At 38.3% G+C, this 20,667-nt stretch overlaps 1 protein-coding gene and 1 long non-coding RNA gene across 2 annotated transcripts in view; one reads left to right on the forward strand and one right to left on the reverse strand.

The window, feature by feature from the left end:
• LOC311305794 (uncharacterized protein) overlaps window positions 1–20,667 on the forward strand; it is a 1,216,100-nt gene that overhangs the window by 1,018,981 nt on the left and 176,452 nt on the right. The gene's annotated exons all lie outside the window — the stretch shown is intronic.
• LOC311306071 lies at window positions 5,690–11,540 on the reverse strand. Its single transcript, XR_014630129.1, has 3 exons — window positions 10,677–11,540; window positions 10,294–10,378; window positions 5,690–5,939 (listed from the first exon to the last, which is right to left on the reverse strand). It is a non-coding gene; the product is annotated as an uncharacterized lncRNA (long non-coding RNA).

A 20,667-nucleotide genomic window follows, 5' to 3' on the forward strand; every position in this document is an offset into this window, starting at 1 on the left:
AACACCTGGTCTCACCAGGTGTATGTTGCTTGAGTCCAGCAGGTGGATGAATGCATTCAGGTTCTCTTCCTGTAATCCTGGGACGTGAGCAAAGTTCATAGTCAATCTGGACCTTTGTGACTTGTTCAGTTGATGTGTCACTCCTCCATGGAGAAACTTCTGCTTCTCTGGCACCTTCTCCACGATGATGATCTGACCCTTCTTGACCAATCCTGTCACCTCCAGCGGTGCGGTTGTCTGGGCAGACCTCAGTGGATGAAGGGCTTCTCCTTGGTTCACACTGCTTTGTGTGAAAAGCCTGAGACACCTGAAAAGCATCTTAAATCCACTTCACGATTGAGCACTTATGAACTTGAAGTCGTATGGAAATGCATGGGAACACATAATGCAACAAAACAAAATCATATCATGTCTAATATAAAATATCATGTTCATGTCAGCAAGTGCAAATGGTACATCTGGTCTCAAGTGTTTCTCAAGGTCAAGGAGGATGGTCTTGTTTTAAATATCCAATTCTTCACTACCACTGTGATATTAAATGGTAGTGGAATTTAAATATTCTTGATCTGAATTATTCAAAGGAAATGCAGCAAGAGGTCGGTGTAACCTAAATAATAAAATCAATGGTATGCATCAATAAATCTTGTAATAACAGTTGAAGTGCACGTATATATATAATAATCACTTTGTTTGTTCATGAATCTTCCAATGCAAGCCACATATGCAGATCTAAGAAGTAACTTGGAACATGTTTAGGCATATAAGAATGGAGATTGTTAATTCATTGCAACAGTGTTGTGTGTGTGTGTGTGTGTGTATGTGTGTTTGTGTTGGTGAGAGAGAGTGTGTGTGTGTGTGTGTGTGTGTGTGTGTGTGTGTGTGTGTGTGTGTGTGTGTGTGTGTGTGTGAGAGAGAGAGAGAGAGAGAGAGAGAGAGAGAGAGCTGGCTAAGTCACAGTCGATGACGGTTAAATTGTAAATTTTTGTTATTAATTGAAGTGGTCTCACTTCAGATTTATCCATTTTAATTATGTTTCTGTTATTAGTGGTAAGTTGAGAAATCAGGGGCCCTCTGATCTTCCAACTCCCATCAACAATCATAGAGTTTGAAATTTAATGGCAGGTCTGCCTTAGAATTTGTCTTGATTTGTGACTGTAGCCATTCAGTTGTTCATGTGTGTTACATTAGTTGGCAGTTTGTTGTGAATAGCGTATGCTATTCTCTGTGTCTCTGTTAGACAATGATCATGAGATCAGCTCCACCCTGTGTGTGTGAAGCTATCTGGATCTGTTAGTGTGAAGATGACACATCTTCGTCTGATGTGCAGTGTTCAGCCTGGATAGACCATCTACTCCAGGTGATGATGCTGTGAGGGTATAGTGATGGAGGGGTGTGTTCAGTGTTGATGTCTAGGAGATGGGTATAATCGAATCTATAACAATTGTGTTGCAAATTTCGATCCAGTTCTAAACTGGGAGGCCATATTTATGCAGTAATGTAATAGTGTGACGTGTGAAAAGGCCTTTTATAATATCTTTTCACCCATCTCCCGAGTCTCAGGTTATGTTCTAACAATTCCGCTGTCCTGGGTTTGCTCCAGGTGGGCTCCTGCCCCTCCTGGCATCCATCTTCCGAGAAATTTGCAGAAGTAAGCCTAAGACAGAAAACAGAGGAGAGCGAACCACAGGCAGATAATTCCAATATTTCAAAAGCATTAAATTCAGACGTGTGGAATTCTTTTACTTGCTCCATTATCATGTCAGTTGCAATTTTAATTCCAGATGTCACATGAAACCGAGTTTCATTGACCAAGTCTGAATTGTTGCTGTTGTTTCAGTGTGTTGTGACACCTGAAGCTGCTTTTTCAGTTCATCCTTCAGTCCGCTGCATGTGCAATGCTCATTGCTTCCTCTCATTACAGCCAGATCTGTGGGTTGTCTGGTCAGCATTTGCTGTTTATGGTGTCATTCACACATTTTAGTTAGTGCAGATATTTTTTACCTGCAAAAAACTGTGGTACTTCTGTCTGCTGTTTAGCATTTCACACCCTCCTCGTAAATTTACTTCTCTGGTTAGATTACATTTTAGTTGTTGCACAATTTGGTTTGCTATTACCTGTGCCACAATTCTAGCCGTGTTTTCTAACGGTGAAAAATAAAGGCATACCCCTCCGCTTTTGGCACTGGGTAGCACACAAATGAAATTCTGTTTTAGAAATTCAGTTTTAATGACGAAAGTCACACTTCTCCAATTGTTGTCCTGCTCGGCGAGTGTAATATAATGTTTATTATAATTCAAGTTATAATACAATTATATTCTCTAACAATACAAGTCAATTATATTGTTTTCGGTCTCTTAAGAGTCTCCGGAACAACTTAACGCATGGTCAAATCTCTGCTTGTTCTCATGTCAATACATTTGAATATGAAAAGGCTTTTGGCTCAGGACTGATAAGATGTACATTGGCTGTTCCTCTTTTCTCTTAGCGAGGTTTCAAATACCTTTTCTTCTCATTTAGTCTTTTTAAATGGTCATTTTAACGTTTGATTATTCTATTTACTCTTACTTTATATTTTCCGTTTATAGATAAGGAAACTATATCGCTTTGCAGTCCTTCTCCTAAGGATGCACGACACAATCTCGCCAGTCTGGCTTACCAAAACAGAGGTAATTGGCTAAATATCTGGAATCTGCCGTATTCACACGTACAAAATAACAGACACTTAAATAGCCCCCTTGAATGCCACCTCAGGAACTTAATTCAATCGTTTCAATTAGTAGAGGTCAAGACCACCATTAAAAGACGTTAGCCGATCAACTTACTTTTCTTAAAATGGCTTTGGTTTAGTCAAGCCCGTGGGATATCCACGTACACTTATCTAAAAGAACATTAAATTAGAACAGAGGTTATGGAACGCACCCGAATCCAGGTTGATCAAACAGCATTAGCTGATTCTGGACGGAAATTAACTCGTCCCCCTCATTCAAGTACACTTGAATCTGATATCCAGTATTAGTCGTCACTAATGTCTGGCGCAAACTTGTGGAAATATACGAATCCGGTAATCTATTTGGGAAAAATAATTGCAGAGCAATCCAGAATGAGTTCAAACGTGACAATATTTAGTTCTCTGAAGCCTTAAATCTGAAAAGGTTTTTGTTTCAGGATTAATGAGATGCGTTCACTGTTTCTGATTTTCAGATTTCTTTGTTTTGTGATTTACATTGTGGCCACATGGCAATCCTATGCTCCTGTTAGGAGACAAACAAATTCAACAAACACACTTGATATTTAATCCAGTTTACACAAGACACGTGGCCTAGCATGCCTGGCATCTACAACCTTTTACCTAAGTGTTTTCTACAACACTTACAGTAAAGCAATCTTGTGTTTTTAAAGAATAAACTCAACTAGCCTATGTTCACATTTTCGTAGCACAAACAACTATAAAGTGTGTTCTAGCACAATGTGTTAAGCACAACTACAAATTTGAAAATCCAAACAGAATATGCATCGCTCAGAATAGTATCCTCGAATATTTGAACAGCTTGACATCAAAATCAGGATGCGCGTGATCATAGCTAGTTATAACGGCGCCTTTTTATACTTGTATTACCCCAGCGTGTTACAATGTTTTAGAGTTTATTCTGCCATCGTTTTTACAGACTCGCCACATTTAACAGCTCCTGTCAGTTGTGTTGGATATATTTTAGAGATTACTCTGCCATCGTTTTTACAGTCTCGCCATATCCCCAACCACCTAACAGTGATAACCAAGCAAAATTTTCTAATTTTCCCGAATTTTTGACTAGATAGCATATCAAATACTTTAGAGGTTTTCCATCAATGTAAAAGTTTAAGCTTTTAAATTCAATATAGAGTTTGTCAAGATTAGTTTTGGTTTGGTATAGGATATTGCCTATCAGTCAGCCAGTGACACAAACCAACACAGCATGGCTTTAGCATTTATCATTAGCCTTGAGCGTTTTGAAAACAGCATGGACAATAGCATTTAGCATTAGCCTTGAGCGCAGCATGGCTTTAGCATTTAGCATAGCCTTGAGCGTTTTGAAAGCAACATGGACAATAGCATTTAGCATTATCTTTGATATTTGAGTTTTAGCCTGTACATCATATCATCCTGTTTTCCCAAAATTTTCTTTCCATAAACAATGCATCGATCTGCCTTTTTATTTATAAAATCACGTGTTTTCCGATTGTTTACAAACGTAGATTTTTCTTTCTCTGTTTCTTGTTAGTTTGCTCATTCTCTTCACGTGTTGCTAGTGTTTAAACAAAGCCAATACAACAATGGCCGGAAAAAATGCTTCTGATTTTAAAACTTTTAGGCTTTCCTTTTTCAGCTCTTCATCGAGTTACTAATTATTTGGAAGATGTTATTCTCACTTTAGGTTTCGTTTCTTGTTGCTTAGGCAAAACAAGGCGATCTTTAAAATCTAATACACAAGGTTTTTCATTCTTCATCTGGCTGCCGCATCACGTTTCTAAACAAAGCAAGGCTTTAATTCCGACCCGTAAACAATGCAAACATTTCTTCAACACTTCTATAAAGGGCAGAAAAAGTTTACTTACCACAACCGCGGAAGAAAGAGAAGATGTTCAAACCTCTTGTTGTTTTTAAAATCCCAATACTTGCTGGAAAGGACGTTTCTCATGAAACTGTTTTGATCTGTTTTGAGATCACGTCTCGAGGTCACCACTTTGTAAGGCCCGTGAAATTGGTCCAATGGAGGTTTTCCAATAACACAGGGAAGGTCTCACGTGCTCTGTCCTTTCCTCATGCGAAGTATTGGTGGTTAAATTTGTAATACATTAATCATATGTATTTACTCGTTAATTCATCTGACTCCATAAATGAAAGGTTTTAATAATATCTGTGCCTCACTAAAAGTGAGCAAAGGTTTGACTATTCCTTTTAACCATTAAATGAACGATGTCAAGATCAGTTAGAATAATCACATGTAAGGATTTATTATGTCAGGTAAATGTATCATGCCAATTTCATAATCAATTCAAAGATAATCGATACAAAACATCAAATGCTCTGGAATAGAGAGAAGATGCAAACCCAACTTTAAGAAATACGTGAGGCTGAGAGATCTATCTCTCTCAGCCTCACGGACCGATCTGAAGTACAGAAAAGGCCCCGATCTCCCTGCTGCACCTCCTTAAATAGACAAACCTTTTCACCTGGAACCATGTGCTAACAATAGAAATTTGCATTCAGAGGTACACTGTAGCACCTCTTGGGGGTGTGTGACCATTTGCTTGAGAGATCAACCCCTCCTTGTATGCTAGTTATCCATAAACCTTCAAAAACCTTATTACCTTGTGTTTTACTTATTCTGAGATGAGAGAATTGTACCAGTCGCACTGTGACATTTTAAACGATACCAAACATGAATATACTCTGTGATAATCATTCACATTAAACTGTACATTTTCTTGGGTGAAATCAGGTAGTCACCTGAGCATGAGAGAGAGGGGGTGAGGGGAGAGGGAAGGAGATGCAGATTAGATGACTCGGGGGTGAGACTTTCGTCTCGATGGTGCATGAGAGCCAGTTCAAATGCTAATCTCCAGAGAGGTCCTTTTGTTCTCTCAGGGCCTGGTCACCCCCAAAACAGACCGTCTGGAATCTCCTAATTTATCAATTCTTACACCGGCATCAGTCTCAGATCTGTGTACTTTCAATACAGCCTTCTCTGGCAGTTCTGAAATGTCTGTTAGAAAGCAGAGTTGCCCCCCAAAGTCTGGGTCTTCATATTGGAGGCTGAAATCAAAATCAAGACAAGGTCTGAATTTCTCTTTAATCACTGTAATCAACTCTTCTACTTGGGTGTGTAGAAAGGGTGATCTTGTGGGCGATGTCAGGAGCAATGTAAACTCTCAGTAAAAGTTTCTGTGATTCCGCCATCTAGGGGACAAAAACAACAAGGTAAAAGACAAGTTAAAAATATAGTTTCGAACAAGTGGACATGGATTTCCAAACAATGTAGAAATCTTTACCTTATTGTAAAGGTAGAAATCGCTTTGGTGTCAACAGCAACTGGCCTCTATGCTGTAGGCAGAAAGGGGGGCTGTGTCACTCAAATCTGTTACTGTTTTAACAGATATATCACCTTAACACAGATTAAAGGCTCTTATGTGTTCAATATAATGGGACTTGTGCATAGGAAGGCAACATGATCGTTCACAAGGAGGATTGACTCAGTTTTACAAAACTGAGGTAACCCTGCTTCAAAACCAGCAGGAAAATATTTCCCAGTAGAAATGGTGAATCGAGATGCACAGTATATAGTGCTACTATCAGTCTTCTGTTTAATATACTGTATTGCCACTTCAGGTAGTGTTGAAACTAAAACAGATGTCACAGTTGATGTCTGCAAATGTGGTTTGAAGAATGCTTGCGCACTTATGCTGCGTTCACACCAAACGCGAATATGCGTCAAAATTCGTGCCTGCCGCGTCTAGTTATACGCGTGACCACTTTGTGTGCATTCGCGCGTCAGAGCGAAATTGACGCGCGTAAAATCAAAAGTTTGAAGCAAAATTTACGCGCGTCAAAGGCGAATTCCGGGGGCGAGAGTTTCGAAACCTGTTGGCGGCCATCTTTTTTAGATGTTTATCGAGCATTAGCAATAGCATTAATCGAGAGAGTCACCGCTCGTATATGCTCTGGAGAGCAGAAACAGCTGCGTAGGGGACATCGTGGCTGTACTCGGGTCCACCAAACCCTCCGGAGGGTTTCAGGAGTTTCACAATTTGCTTCAGGAGGTAGGTTTGGTGGACCTAACGGTGAGGACGCTGACGAGGACAGCGTAGGCCGTATAAAGCCTCGGCCTCGAGTGGTCTCTGCATGACGAGCCCGCGCTGTACAGCCCGGCGCGAGGTTCACCCTCTCCCGCACCTAATCTGTCATTTATTTTTGTTTTGATAATAAATGGAGCCAGCCTCCAAAAGTGAAACCTGTCCTGTGATTTTTTGAAAAGTTTTTATATTGTGTTTGTTGTCTTTACATTAGATTAATAAAGTTTCATATAATCTAGAATAGATATGAAATAAATAGCATTCATTACAAAATGAGTATCTCTCATTGAATTCGAGTTTTTATGTGAAAGATTATTTGCTTTGTTGTGCATTTTAGTCATATTACAAAATAATTTATTGAGGCCAAACATAAAATAACATTATAAACTGTCAGTTCACCACGTGACAGCAGCAAGCAGGCTCCTGATTGGTTAACGCGGCGCGAATTGACGCAGAAGTTCAGATTTTTCAACTCGGGCGGCAGACGCGAATTCGCGTCAAACGCGTGAATGCACAAATAGCACTAATAAATTTCGCGCGTAACCAAACGCTCAATTCGCGCGAATGAGGCGAATTCGCGTCTACCGCGCCGCGCTAAACGCCTCATTCGCGCCGCAAGACCTCCAGACGCGCGTAAACGCGTCTTACCATTGACTTAACATTGAAATCACTCGCGCCAGATGCATATTCGCGTTTGGTGTGAACGCACCATTAGATGGTAAGCCATCATATGCTGATGTCTGCTTGCCAGTGTCTTCAGCACTTTTTTAAAGTTCTGTGTATCGTGCACAACCCGTTTGAAGAAGCGGTGTTTGCCTTCAAAACGCATGGTCCATAAATGTACAAGAGGTCCAAAACATCTGATCAGCTCTGGGTAATGTTCGACGTAGTGATGCTTTGGGCGAAGCTTGAAATCTGGAAATACTTCAAGAAGAATTTGCCTGTGGTCCCTAATTTTACACTGAAAAAAATGATACTTTGGATTAACTTAAAAAAATTGATGTAATTTGTTACAGCTAATTTTTTTAGATTTTCTCAAATTGTATTTATGATTTAGTTAAAACCATAAATTTTGATTAATGTCAAACCAAAATTTTAAGTTTTACCTTTACCCAAAGTACACAGCAAAAACTCCAGTGTTAAATTAACACTCAAGAGTGTTAAAGTTAATGAGATAATTAAGTGATTAATTTAGTGATGATTGAGCATTATTGAAGACACCTGATGTTAACAAGCAGAATCACTGAAGGAGAAAATCACTAATTGTAAGTTACCATTAGGGAGAATAGTGTTTGCTTTAAGCCTGTTTTATACTTCTGCGTCGAACTGCCGCCGTAGCTACGTCGTAGGCTGTATGTAGCGCGCGTACCCTTCGGCGTACCCTGACGTGCACCTCTCCAAAAATGTAACAACGCGTCAATTCTACGCGGACACAAGCGCTGTGATTGGTCTGCCAGAACCCCTCCCTCGGGGTTTCATGCTCCCCAGGTGCGCGTCAACGCGGACAACGACACAGAAGTATAAATTAAAACCAACACGTTGCCTACGGCGTATAGGCTCCGGCGTATGTCCGACGCAGAAGTATAATGAGGCCTTTAGTTGGGCTCTTCACCCTTATATGTTTACTTTAAATTTTGTTTGTCTGCTGTTATTGATTTATAACAGTCAGATGAACAAAGAAAAGTGTGGTGTTGGTTATGTTTTGACATAATCATGCTGTGATCTGAAGAATGAAACTTATTGAGATAGTTTGGTTTAACTTGTCAATTATATCAGCTCTGTAATTCTACAGCATATGATTTTCAGAATTTTTCATATAACCCATAATATTTAATAAACATTTTTCTAATCAAAAGACTTTCGAATTAATTTACTTAAAAACACAGACATCAATAATCAGCCTGTGAATCTCAACAATGGTGACAATAATAAAGCATGTTGCAGCGGCTGCCACCAATCACAACTCATTAATGGCTCCCATCATGCATTGCGGTATGAATAAATTATGATCTGAATTGTCTATGTAATTTCCTTTTCCTAATTGAATATTTTGCTTGTCACCATTGTTGAGATGCATAGACTGAAACTTGACGTCTGCGTGTGCCTAAAAGAAAGATTTTTTTTTTTCCCAAAACAACTTTTAAGAAATCCTTTATATTATATCAACAATTCTGGGTATTTATGCAGAATCACAGTTATTCTGTAATAAACAACATAAACCTATGTCAGAAATAAGGATCTTAATGAGTTCAGTGATCAAGTTCAAATGATGATTGTCATAATATAACCAACACCATCAGATCACTTTTTTTTTTCTTTGTTCATCTGGCAGTTTTAATTCAGATATAACAGCCAAACAAATATTAAAGTAAACATATAATGGTCTAGAGCCCAACTAAAGCAAACACACATCACCATAATGGTAACTTACAATTTGTGATTTTCTCCTTCAGTGATTCTGCTTGTTAACATCAGGTGTCTTCAATAATAGTCAATCATCACTCAATTAATCACTTAATTATCTCATTAACTTTAACACTCTTGAGTGTTAATTTAACACTGGAGTTTTTGCTGTGTACTTTGGGTAAAGGTAAAACGTTGAGTTGGAAAAAATTAAAATTTAGGTTTGACATTAATCAAAATTTATGGTTTTAACTAAATCATAAATACAATTTGAGAAAAACTAAAAAAATTAGCTGTAACAAATTACATCAATTTTTTTAAGTTAATCCAAAGTATCATTTTAGAGGGTGTAACACTTACTTTGAGGCAAAGTGAAAACAGAAGGTATAAACTGAAAATCACAATTTTCCATTGGACCAATGCAAATATATACTTTGAATGAATTGCACTGATGTTTCACTTTTTTCAGTGTACTCTGTAGATACTGAATCATCTCTTCAGTAAATGTTGGAGACAGCACTAACTCCACAATGTCTTTCAATTCCATTAACACTGCCCATGCACTATCTCCCTCTGGTACAACATTGCTAACCATAAATGGAAGTAGCCGAAGTAATGCAGCATTTTCATGACCATTACCACCTATTGTTATTTTTGTGGTATAAGTTTTGGAAATTGGCTTTGGTCTATCAACCTTATCTGTATGCTGATATGGGAATGATTCAATTTTCCTATTCAAATAATCAAGCGTGAAGTGTTTCATTTTCTGAATGCATACTCGACTGGCACAATACCTTCAAGGAGGTCATGGAGAATATCAGGGGGGAAACCAGTGATTGGATGAAAATACTGCAGCTTTTGTTTTAACACACAGTCCCCTTTCACACCACAATTACTTTCCCAATTTCTACTGGAGACATTCTGGACATGCAGATCATGAGTTACCTTAGTTCTCAGACTGAATTCACCCTCAGCAACATTTGCTTTCAACGCAACTTCAACAGAAACTCCAGCCTTGCTGCTGTGAAACAAGTTCTCATTACCCACTTCTAGACTACCTTGTTGTTTCTTATGTCCTGCAGTTTCTTTAGACCTTTTGTTGCTTTCATCGCCTCCTTTTCCCTTTTCCTCCAAAGCTAGACTCTAAAAATAATCAGAAGTTTAATGTGTTAACATGTTATTTCACCTCTACACTGTTCATTACGGCACAAAGGGCTTTTACACTGTTGAATATGACACGGTGTGCTGAGGATTAGCACATGAGCAGTGCGCTTGTCTGGAAATGTGACAGTGATGGTACTTGTGTGAAACTTTGCCAAACACTGAATACAGTTGTATAAACTATAAACATTGTGTTAATTCTAATTAACATAAACAATTGTTCAAGTATCAAATATTCAGACAGTGCTTCTGTAAATTGTTCCATGGTTGCAGTACTTACCACATCTTTGGCTTCTGTCTCAAAACACTGTTTTGCTGACTCAAAATCTCCTCCTTTACCCTTCTCCGCCAAACCCTGGCTCTGTGAACATTCAGCAGTTTCAAGCATCAACAATTCTTCAAGCATCAAATCTTCGGACATTGCTTCTGTAGATCGTTGCATGCTTGATGTATGAACCACGACGTCTCTCCCTTGTGCTTCAGAAGACTGATTTGCTGACTCAGAATCATAAATGATGCCGAGATAACACGTTGTCCTCTGTATTTTATGTGCAAATGGCCATGATCATCACTGAGCAACTTTGCTGCCAGCTCATCTGGTTCCAGCCGACTGTTGACTTGCACATCCAGCAACTCATGAAGCACAACATCTTCTATTACAAAAGTGCTCATTTGATCACTCTTGTCCTGTACAGTGACAGCTGCACGAATAACTGACATCACTCTTGCTGTTTTGCAGTATGCTGCACATTGTGGACATCTTGTCATCAATGTCTGGAAATTGACCGCAGGCAAAGGATGCCGCTTCGGACTTTGGTATCCCGCTTTGACCTCTGCCGTCACAACTTCTCCCTCTTTGACTTTAAAACGGTTAATTACTTACGCAACATTGCTTGATACATCAGGCACAACTGTTATAGAAGACTGTTTAGTAGTAGACAAACAAGTGCAACCATCAAACTGTCGAATAGATGCATTCTTGATTGTGTACCACTTCCCTGTTTCAAGCATATCTCCTCCCCAGACAGTCAATGACAAACCACAGGTTTGATCTGCCACATCATAAGACCTTCTTTGCAATCTTTGATTGTTGCCGGTCATTGCCTGAGTGTCCTCATCCAACTGGAGCACTTTGATTGTGACATTCACCTAAAATACAAAATACAAGGCAAAGAATTGTTACACTAACCAACAATCTCTTTTCTTGGCAGCAATAACATGATGTTACACCACACACACATGAATCCAACAAACTAAACTTTATCTAAGTTACTTAAACTAAACTTTATCTACTATTATCATAAAGGACTGTTTAACAACCACACTTAAAACATTCGAATAATATTTTCTATATATACCAAAACAAACGCCATCTTTACAATCAGAACTGCCAATCAATAGTGATTCTAACAGCAGCACATCCTGCCACATGACCAGAATGATGCATACCGTCTTCACCACCACTATTTACAGATTAATGTAGTTAATAGCGCTGTGCAATATGGACAAAAATAGATCTATCACAACTTTTTGATCAATATTGCAAAACAATTTTTAATACACCTAAAATAGCTTTATTGCCAATATTTGTAGCCACCATACCTTTTCATAAATTAAATGTGACATCATTGGTTATTTCTTTATACTTTTTAAACTTTTTTCATATGTTGTCCAGTACGCAAATGCTTGTATTATAGGTTTGGAAGAATCTTTTTCACATCTTTTGCATAATCTCGCACACGACACAATGTTCTACGCTACACTCATAGTAAAAGAAGTTCAACTTTTAAAAAACGTGCCCCTACACCTGCATCTCGAAAACAGCTTCTGTGTGAATGGCCTAATACTCAATACTTTGTTTTGCTGCAGTGATCATTTGAAAAGACTTGCAAATTACATAATTCTGACACATCATCTCTCCTGAATCCAAAGTATTCAACATATATTTAAAAATGTGTTGGTCCTTATCCTGCCCTGAATTCACCTTCCCTGTTTCTGTGCTTTCTTCTGCCTGTTTCACACAAACTCAGTGCATATGTGATACAGCAGTAGCACACACTCATGTGCTTTCCCATATGCCACATCTGCAGTGCACAAATAATCTATGTAATCCGCTGTATATCACAAATACAACATTTACTTATTTTTATTTCAAATCCAAAAGTTATAAAATGGCTTATCAGCATTGCTATTCTCTTTGTACACACTTTTTCATAGATGTCACATTTAAACACACAACATGTGAATAATCAATTCATTACTTTATACTTGTATAGTAACACTTTAGATTTATATATTACAAAGCTTACGCAAGTGGCAAAACATTTCTCCAGTCTTCTACAACCTCACGTGAACGGTTATCGAAGGCAAACTCCAGCCGAAGCACACGTGTCACGGAGGATGAACCGTTTACGATGATGTCAACCTCTCCTTTCTTCTGCCGTGAAGGGGACAAACCCACCTCACACAGCCTTACAGGACTCCTACAAAAATAACAAAGCACAACTTCCATTAAGATTATCATACATAGACAAACATGCAACTAATAATTATTCATGAAAAAAACAAAAAAAACATTCCGCTTTAACCTATCACACTTTTTACAATTACCTGTCTTTCTGGGCTTTGACAAATATGTGATGCTTTTGTACGTCAAAGATAACAACACAACTATTTCTTCCTGCCTCCTGTAAAACGGCAGTGAAATATTTGGCCGATTTGCTCCTTCAGTAACATTCGACACATCATGAAGGTTTCCTCCGACCTGATATTTTGCTCTTTTCTCCATTGTTAATTTCTGAAAAAAAAAACAACAACAGCACCAATTCAAGTGCAGCAATTTCTTGAATAATAGGTTCATTATTATTATATATTTAGATAATTTATTGTTATTTACAAGACAATATACACAAATTTTCATAATCATTGCAAAATAATAAACTCTTTCTCTGTCAGATGAATTCGCCTGAAAGACGAAAATCATAAGCCGCGTTTCCACCGAAATTACCCAGAACAATGTGTCCCAGGAACTTTTTTTTCCCCAGATCTGTTGCTGTCTGCGTTTCCACCGTGATTTAAAGTACCGTGATGATTAGGCAAATAGCCTGGTGACGTAGGACTGCACGCTACTTTACAGTTCCCGCTGGATTTCATCCTCTGAATTTAAGCTTAAAGGGATACTTCACCGATTAGCATTAAGCTTTGTATCAGTAGAAAACCTGTAGTATTTTCGAATCACCGTCCTTCACTCCCTCATATCCCCCTGAGACGAGAGATTTATGTATTTTTTGTCTGAAAAAAACTTCCGATCAAAAATCATCATTTTGCGTCATCGGAGGCTTTTTTGGCCAGAGGTGAGAGACTACAGCCAGTAGTAGGAGCTAGTTCCGCATGTTCTCAACCCGCCCATAGGGGGTGGGATCTCACTCACAGAATGTACAAATAGTGTCAGCCATCTTTTTTTTTTTAGCTAAGCTAAGCTAACAGGCTCTTGCTCTGTGGAGAAAGCTAAGTGGTGGGGGTGACCGTACGTCCTCTTTTTCCTGGACATGTCTGGCCGGGATTTTAAAATCGGCGTTTGCTTTCTACAGCCGCCATTCTTTATGTTTACATGCACACCTTTTGTTTCAATTGGACTGAATTCATTGCGATTGGTGAATCTTAATGTAGTGTTTACATGAACGCTAAACAAGTGATCGGTTGATGTGCGTTTTAAGAAAATGTAAGAAAATTCCTGTGTTTTCGTCTCGGTCGGGATCCGTGTGAAGCAGAATGCATGACCTGCAAAGCTGGCAAGTACGTGTCAGTGTCAAATATTGAAAATGTAACGAGGTTCGTTTGTTATGGGAAGAAGGAGGCGGGAACCGGCGAACATTTAAAGACTTAAATGACATAAAATAAAACAAATACAAAACGAAAGTAAAAGACAATTGAGCCCCTCACGGATGACTGCTGTCACATCAAATAAGACATAAACAACTCTCTCGATCTCCACTGTCGTTTCTCCTCCTTTTGCTTCCGCTCCTCCATGAGAGATACGAGACTGGTACGTCTCACAGGTGTTGCTAATCAGTAATCACGCCACTGGCCTCACGCCGTTCTCCCACGGCCCTCAGCCTCGTCCTGCTCGCCACAGTAAACATGATGAATGGCGACTGTAGAACGCAAAAGCCGAATCCCGGACATTTTTGGCGATCTCAAAATCGTCCCCCAGGGCAGCTTGGCAGTTTCTTGGAAGAGCTTGATGTGCTACTCTCATCCTTCCCTGAGGACGGTCCTCCTCTCATAGTTCTTGGAGACTTCAACATCCACCTAGAAAAACCTCAGGCTGCTGATTTCCACACTCTGCTTGCCTCATTCGACCTCAAACGAGTATCTACTGCGGCTACTCACAAATCAGGTAATAAATTGGACCTTATCTACACACGCTACTGCTCCACTGACCATACACTGGTCACTCCACTGCACACCTCAGACAGGTCACCTGCCTCAGAACACAACACACACTGCTCCACAGGTCATCTGCCTCAGAACACAACACACACTCCTCCACAGGTCATCTGCCTCAGAACACAACACACACTCCTCCACTGGTCATCTGCCTCAGAACACAACACACACTCCTCCACAGGTCACCTGCCTCAGAACACAACACACACTCCTCCACAGGTCATCTGCCTCAGAACACAACACACACTCCTCCACAGGTCACCTTTCGGCGAAACCTACGCTCACTCTCACCCTCTCGTCTATCCTCTCTGGTCTCATCCACACTTCCTCCACCTGATCAGCTTTCAACACTAGATACTAACAGCGCAACTGATACTCTTTTCTCCACTTATATTATCACATATCTCCACAAATTGTAATAATTGTAATCTTTAATTACAATTTACAATTTAATCTCCACGAAGCCTTGAAAAGGACGACTTCACGCTCTTCCCCATCTGATGTCATTGTGCAGCACATTGGTTTAAGATTTGGCAACTTACTTGAGTGATTAATACGTCGCCCAAATGTGTCTGCATGGGAGTGACAGCGGCACGGGAAGGTTTGTGCATCATTACAGAGGCTTTTGGTTCCTGATTAAAAAAAAAAACAAGTACCCTGCCTCATCTCTCAGGTCCTCCATCATTGCCCTCCCTTCAGATGCTGTGATTATATGGCCGTGATAATCACAGACTATATCGTTTTTTGCAAAATTTCGGGTTGCCACCACTCATGTAATTAGGAAAACATTACATTTTGAGTTACTGAACATACTTTAAATGCAGACAAAAAAAATCAGGATTTAATTCTACTTCTTGGTGCAGTAAATGGCTGTTAAAAGGTAAACTTTTCACTTAAAAAAAAATTTTTCTGCCCTTAAAAATTACTGAAATGTTTTCTTACCGAAACCTTTTGGTGGACCAAAGTCCTTAACAGCAAGGCCTGTCCAGGTCTGCTCAGCCACACAGTGCTGGATAAAAGGATCTGTTTCAACCCTCTGTTTAGAGGGTGGCCTCCACAGCTTTGCAATATCATTCAATTTGTCTTCAACCCCTCCTGACCAATCACCCTTGCTACTTTAGCTGCAGAAGGCTTGCGGAGACTGAAATAACCTGAAAGACAGAATGACAAGACTTTACTCATGCAAGTCATTTGTCACTGTGAATTAATGTCAAATGAATGGGTGCCAATGCTGTATTGATGGATTTGGTGACCAAGTAGATATTCTTTTCTTTGCCCATACTGTGAGAGGCGCCACTTATCATAATATAACTTGGGAACCCACGGTCCATCCGCTGCCTCTTAGTTGGAGGCTGGCCCTCCAGTGAAACAGGAAATGTTTCCAAAAAATCAGAAAAAGAACGGCGCATGCTGGTTCCAGCAACTGCTTGCTCTTCATCTGAACATGTCCTGTATAAGTGAGGAATATAAAGTTTATAGTAATATACGATACATTTAGACAAGTTGCTAATCTGCTGTTCAAATAGTTTGAGTTATGTCTTTGATAAATGAAGAGACATACACGGCCAAGGAGTGCAAAAGCTCGGCTGCCTCTACCACCTTCTCACTTTGCGCCCGCGCCAGCGTTACGGCCCAGTAGGGGCTGATACACTCCTGTTGGTGTGAGGACAGCTCTTTTACAGCCACCATAACTGCCCTCCTCACATCCTGGCTTGTAAACATGTCCACTTTATACCTGTAGAAATAAATATAAAAGGAAATGTTCGTGGAATCGTGGAATGACTGTGACTGACAAGATGTAACTAAGTGTATACATTCACACACGTGCACATTGATCTGTGTATGTACATTGAATGAAAGTGGTTCATGTCCTGGGAGCTGCATGTGTGTATAGACAAAGACCGCCTCACAGTAATACCAAGTTCCTGCCCAAGTTCAGGTCCTCTTGGATCCTTTGTACGTCATTTTTTGCGACCTTCAAAATCTTCGGACATTTTGAAATGTCAGAAGCAGAAAATGCAATAGACTGTCTGTTTGGATTAAACATGAAAAAAAAACCCGACAGGATACTTAAAACACAACCCTTAAGATTATGTGAGAGAAGACAGGTCAATGTGGATGATAACAGTGTTATTACAAACTTTTATACTGAGATGATGAAGTCGCACCGCAAACAATGCTTGCAAACTACACTGCACTTACTTTTCCTTATTCGAAGGGCTGACAACATTCTGTATGCTTAAACCAGCAGAGGAAGGGTAGTCAGATGCTGAAGGAGTTTCTTCGCCGGAGTCCATGTCGGGCTGGTTATGGACCAAAAAACCCAGGCGAAGAAGCTCCTTCAGCATCCCCACCTGACATCCTCTGTCTGGCAGCAGCACACAGAGATGATGGAAATCCCTGGTCCTTGCATTTCTGACCCAATCACTGGCTGAAGCCTTGGCTTTGAGGACCTCAGCCTCTCTTTCAGCCTGTGTGCTCTCTATCATGCACACAGTGGCCAGATGAGAGGCGATGTCCTCCTGCGGCTTGTGGCACATGAGGCAGTGAACAATCATTTTTTCATCAGATCTTCAAGACAAAAAAAACTATATAATATATACTCAAATTAAATAGATTAAATTAAATTTGATAGCATTATTAAACAGTTAATTCATTATTTATACAACGTTAATAGACATTTATAAGCAGTTTTCAAATACAGTTATACATGCTTTATTATTGATTCATAAGCATATCTATCATTTGTTTAATAATTGTATTTGCATAATTATGATAAATTTATAATTTCTAAATGAAGTATAGCATTATTTAAAAAAACAGTTATTTAGGAGTTGTCAATGGTTCATAAGATCACTTATAAAGTGTAAGTAAATTAAATAAATTCAGGTAGTTATAAAGCATTTAGTAAAAAAAAAAGAAAAAGAGTAATTTTGGTCAATAAAAATGACATGTTAAAAAACGCTATTGCACATAAAATAATAATAATTTTGGTCCCTAACATACAATGCCAACAACAACTGTGTTGTTCAAACTACACTATTAAACATTCAAAATAAAAGAAAACGAGTCATTTGGGACATTACTACGGTGACGCATTGCTGCCACATACATATTTTTTCCCCTCAATTATGTCGTAATAACGAGATCTTATGTCGTTAAAACGACATATTTTCTTGGCCTTATAAGGACGTGTAGTCATGTACAAAATATGCCTTTATCCACATAAAATTGATAGCCTATCATGCCTTTATCACACCTCTACGTTCAAAAAGCTTAAGCAAATAGTAGCATTCAATTAATCAATGAGGCCCTTTTTTAAATATATTTTATATAGGCTTATAAGGTTTTTTTATATAATATATAATATATATTTTTGTTAATAGGCTATATCTTCATTACCTAGAGATATAATTAAACAAAAAGTAGTCAAAACACATCTAACAGAACATAGCCTAAGTTATTTATTTTCAACAACACTGTGTTCTTATTTTAATTAACGAAATGTCAATCTTCGTCTTTATAACAGAAGATATAAATTAAATTAATATTAACTATTTTAATTTCTTTGAAGGTAATATTTCTTAAGTGATGTTTTGAAACCATACAGAGTGTTTTGTTGTTTGATAGTATTTGGGAGAGAGTTCCATTCACACATCGCTCTGTTCCTGACTGAACGTTGAATTGATTTGGTTTTTTACTACAGGTAAAATAAAACTACCTCCTACAGCATGCCTTGTTGGATAATGATGTGTATCAGTACTAAAGGATAGTTTTGTATATGAAGTAAAAGGTGTTTTGTTTGTTATAACATTATATAAAAATACCATTAGTGAATACACCAATCTATATTGAACTTTAAACCATGAGAGGCTTTCATGCATTTTGTCAACATTTGATCTAAACCCACATGAGAGAGCCACACGTGCAGCTTTATTCTGAATCACCTGTAGTTTTTTTATATTAGTTGATGAAGTATTGGACCAAACCACAGAGCAGTAATCAAGGTGTGAAAAAAACAAAGCATGAAGTACTTGTTTAACGATCTGTGGTGTAAAATGTTTTGCACACCTTTTAATAACAGACAAAGTGTTGCCCATTTTAGTTAACAGTTTCTGAACATGTCTGTCCCAACACAATCTATTATCAATCATCACTCCCAAAAGTTTAGCTTCTTCTCTTTGCTCAACAGAATTTTGCTCTATGCTGAGTTCAAGTTTCGGTTTGGAAAGTAAAGAAAAAGGAGTTCCAACCACTAAACAGGTAGTTTTAGATGCATTGAGAATCAGTTTGTTACTCCTTATCCAGTCCACCACTAACTGTAGCTCTCTTTGTAGTTTTGTATTTAAATCACCAATATCAGTTCCTGCTAAATGTATAGTGGAATCATCAGCAAACATTGAAATGCTTGCTTTATCTAAAACAGATGGAAGGTCATTGGTAAAGATTGTGTAGAGGAGCGGCCCAAGACAACTTCCTTGAGGCACGCCATGTTCCACAACCCTTACCTTTGAAAAGCTTCCATTAAAGTAAACTAATTGTCTTCTGTCTGACAAATAACTTTTCATCCATAATAATGCGGGTCGTGAAAAACAATAATATTCCAGTTTTTTTAACAGTAAGTCGTAGTCAATTATATCAAATGCTGCAGTGAAATCAAGCATTACAACACCTATTATTTTCCTCTCCTCCATATCCTTGAACCAGTCATCCACCATCTGAGTCAAGGCAGTGGCTGTTGAGTGTTTTCCTCTATATGCATGCTGAAAAGTTGTAATTAAATCAATATTCATAAAATAAGACTTAATCTGTTCATAAACAATTCTTTCCATTATTTTACCGAGAATTGGTAATAAACTTATTGGTCTACTGTTTGACCCAGAGAAAGGCAGTTTCTTATTTTTAGGTATTGGCACAACTTTACATATTTTCCATGCTTGCAAACATATATTATCCATAAAACACAAATTAATTATATGAGCAATAATAGGACCAATGATTGCAACTATTGGCTTAAGCAACTTATGTTCAAGGTAGTCAACACCAGGTGGTTTGTTTTTACAATTCATCAGAAGTAATTCCACTTTGGAACCACTGACACTCTTGAATTTAAAGCTACATGATCTACTTTCCATCATCTTATTTATCAGTGTATTTGATAAATCTGTCTTGTATGGCTGTGTAGTATTTTTAAGTTTATTTATTTTATTTATGAAATAATCATTAAGATGATTCGCTATATCACTTGGTTTAGTAAAAAAAAAAATCCACCTTCATGTTCTAAATAAGCTGGAGTTGATTTATTATTTCCTCTTAATACATTATTCAGTGTATTCCATAATTGTTTACTATCATGTTTTATTTCTATAATTTTCTTAGTATAGTACAATTTCTTTTTCTTATTATTTACCTTAGTTACAAAATTTCTGTTTATAATATATTTGCCAGTCCGATTTGAATTTAGATATGATTGCTGCTTGTTTAGCTAGATCTCTCTTTCGTAAGATCTTTTAATTCTTGATCCAACCACGGGGTGTTGACATTTCGAACTGTAAACTTTTTTTATTGGTGCATGGTTTTCTACAATTGTCATTAAAGTTTGATCAAAAAGCTGAAATGCCTTCTCTGGATCCTTTTGTAGAATTACCTCAGACCAATTTGTGTTTCTGACATCATCTTCTTATTGTAAATGATTGAATCTTCTAAATGACCTTTTCATTATTACTTTTGGACCCAATTTAGGAACTTTTGTTTTCCTTACAATTGCAATAAGATTGTGGTCACTAAAACCAACTGGCACTGATAAGCAATTTGAGCAAACT

This window comes from Rutilus rutilus, assembly GCF_951802725.1.
Source record: "Rutilus rutilus genome assembly, chromosome: 1".
NCBI classification, from domain to species: Eukaryota; Metazoa; Chordata; class Actinopteri; order Cypriniformes; family Leuciscidae; genus Rutilus; species Rutilus rutilus.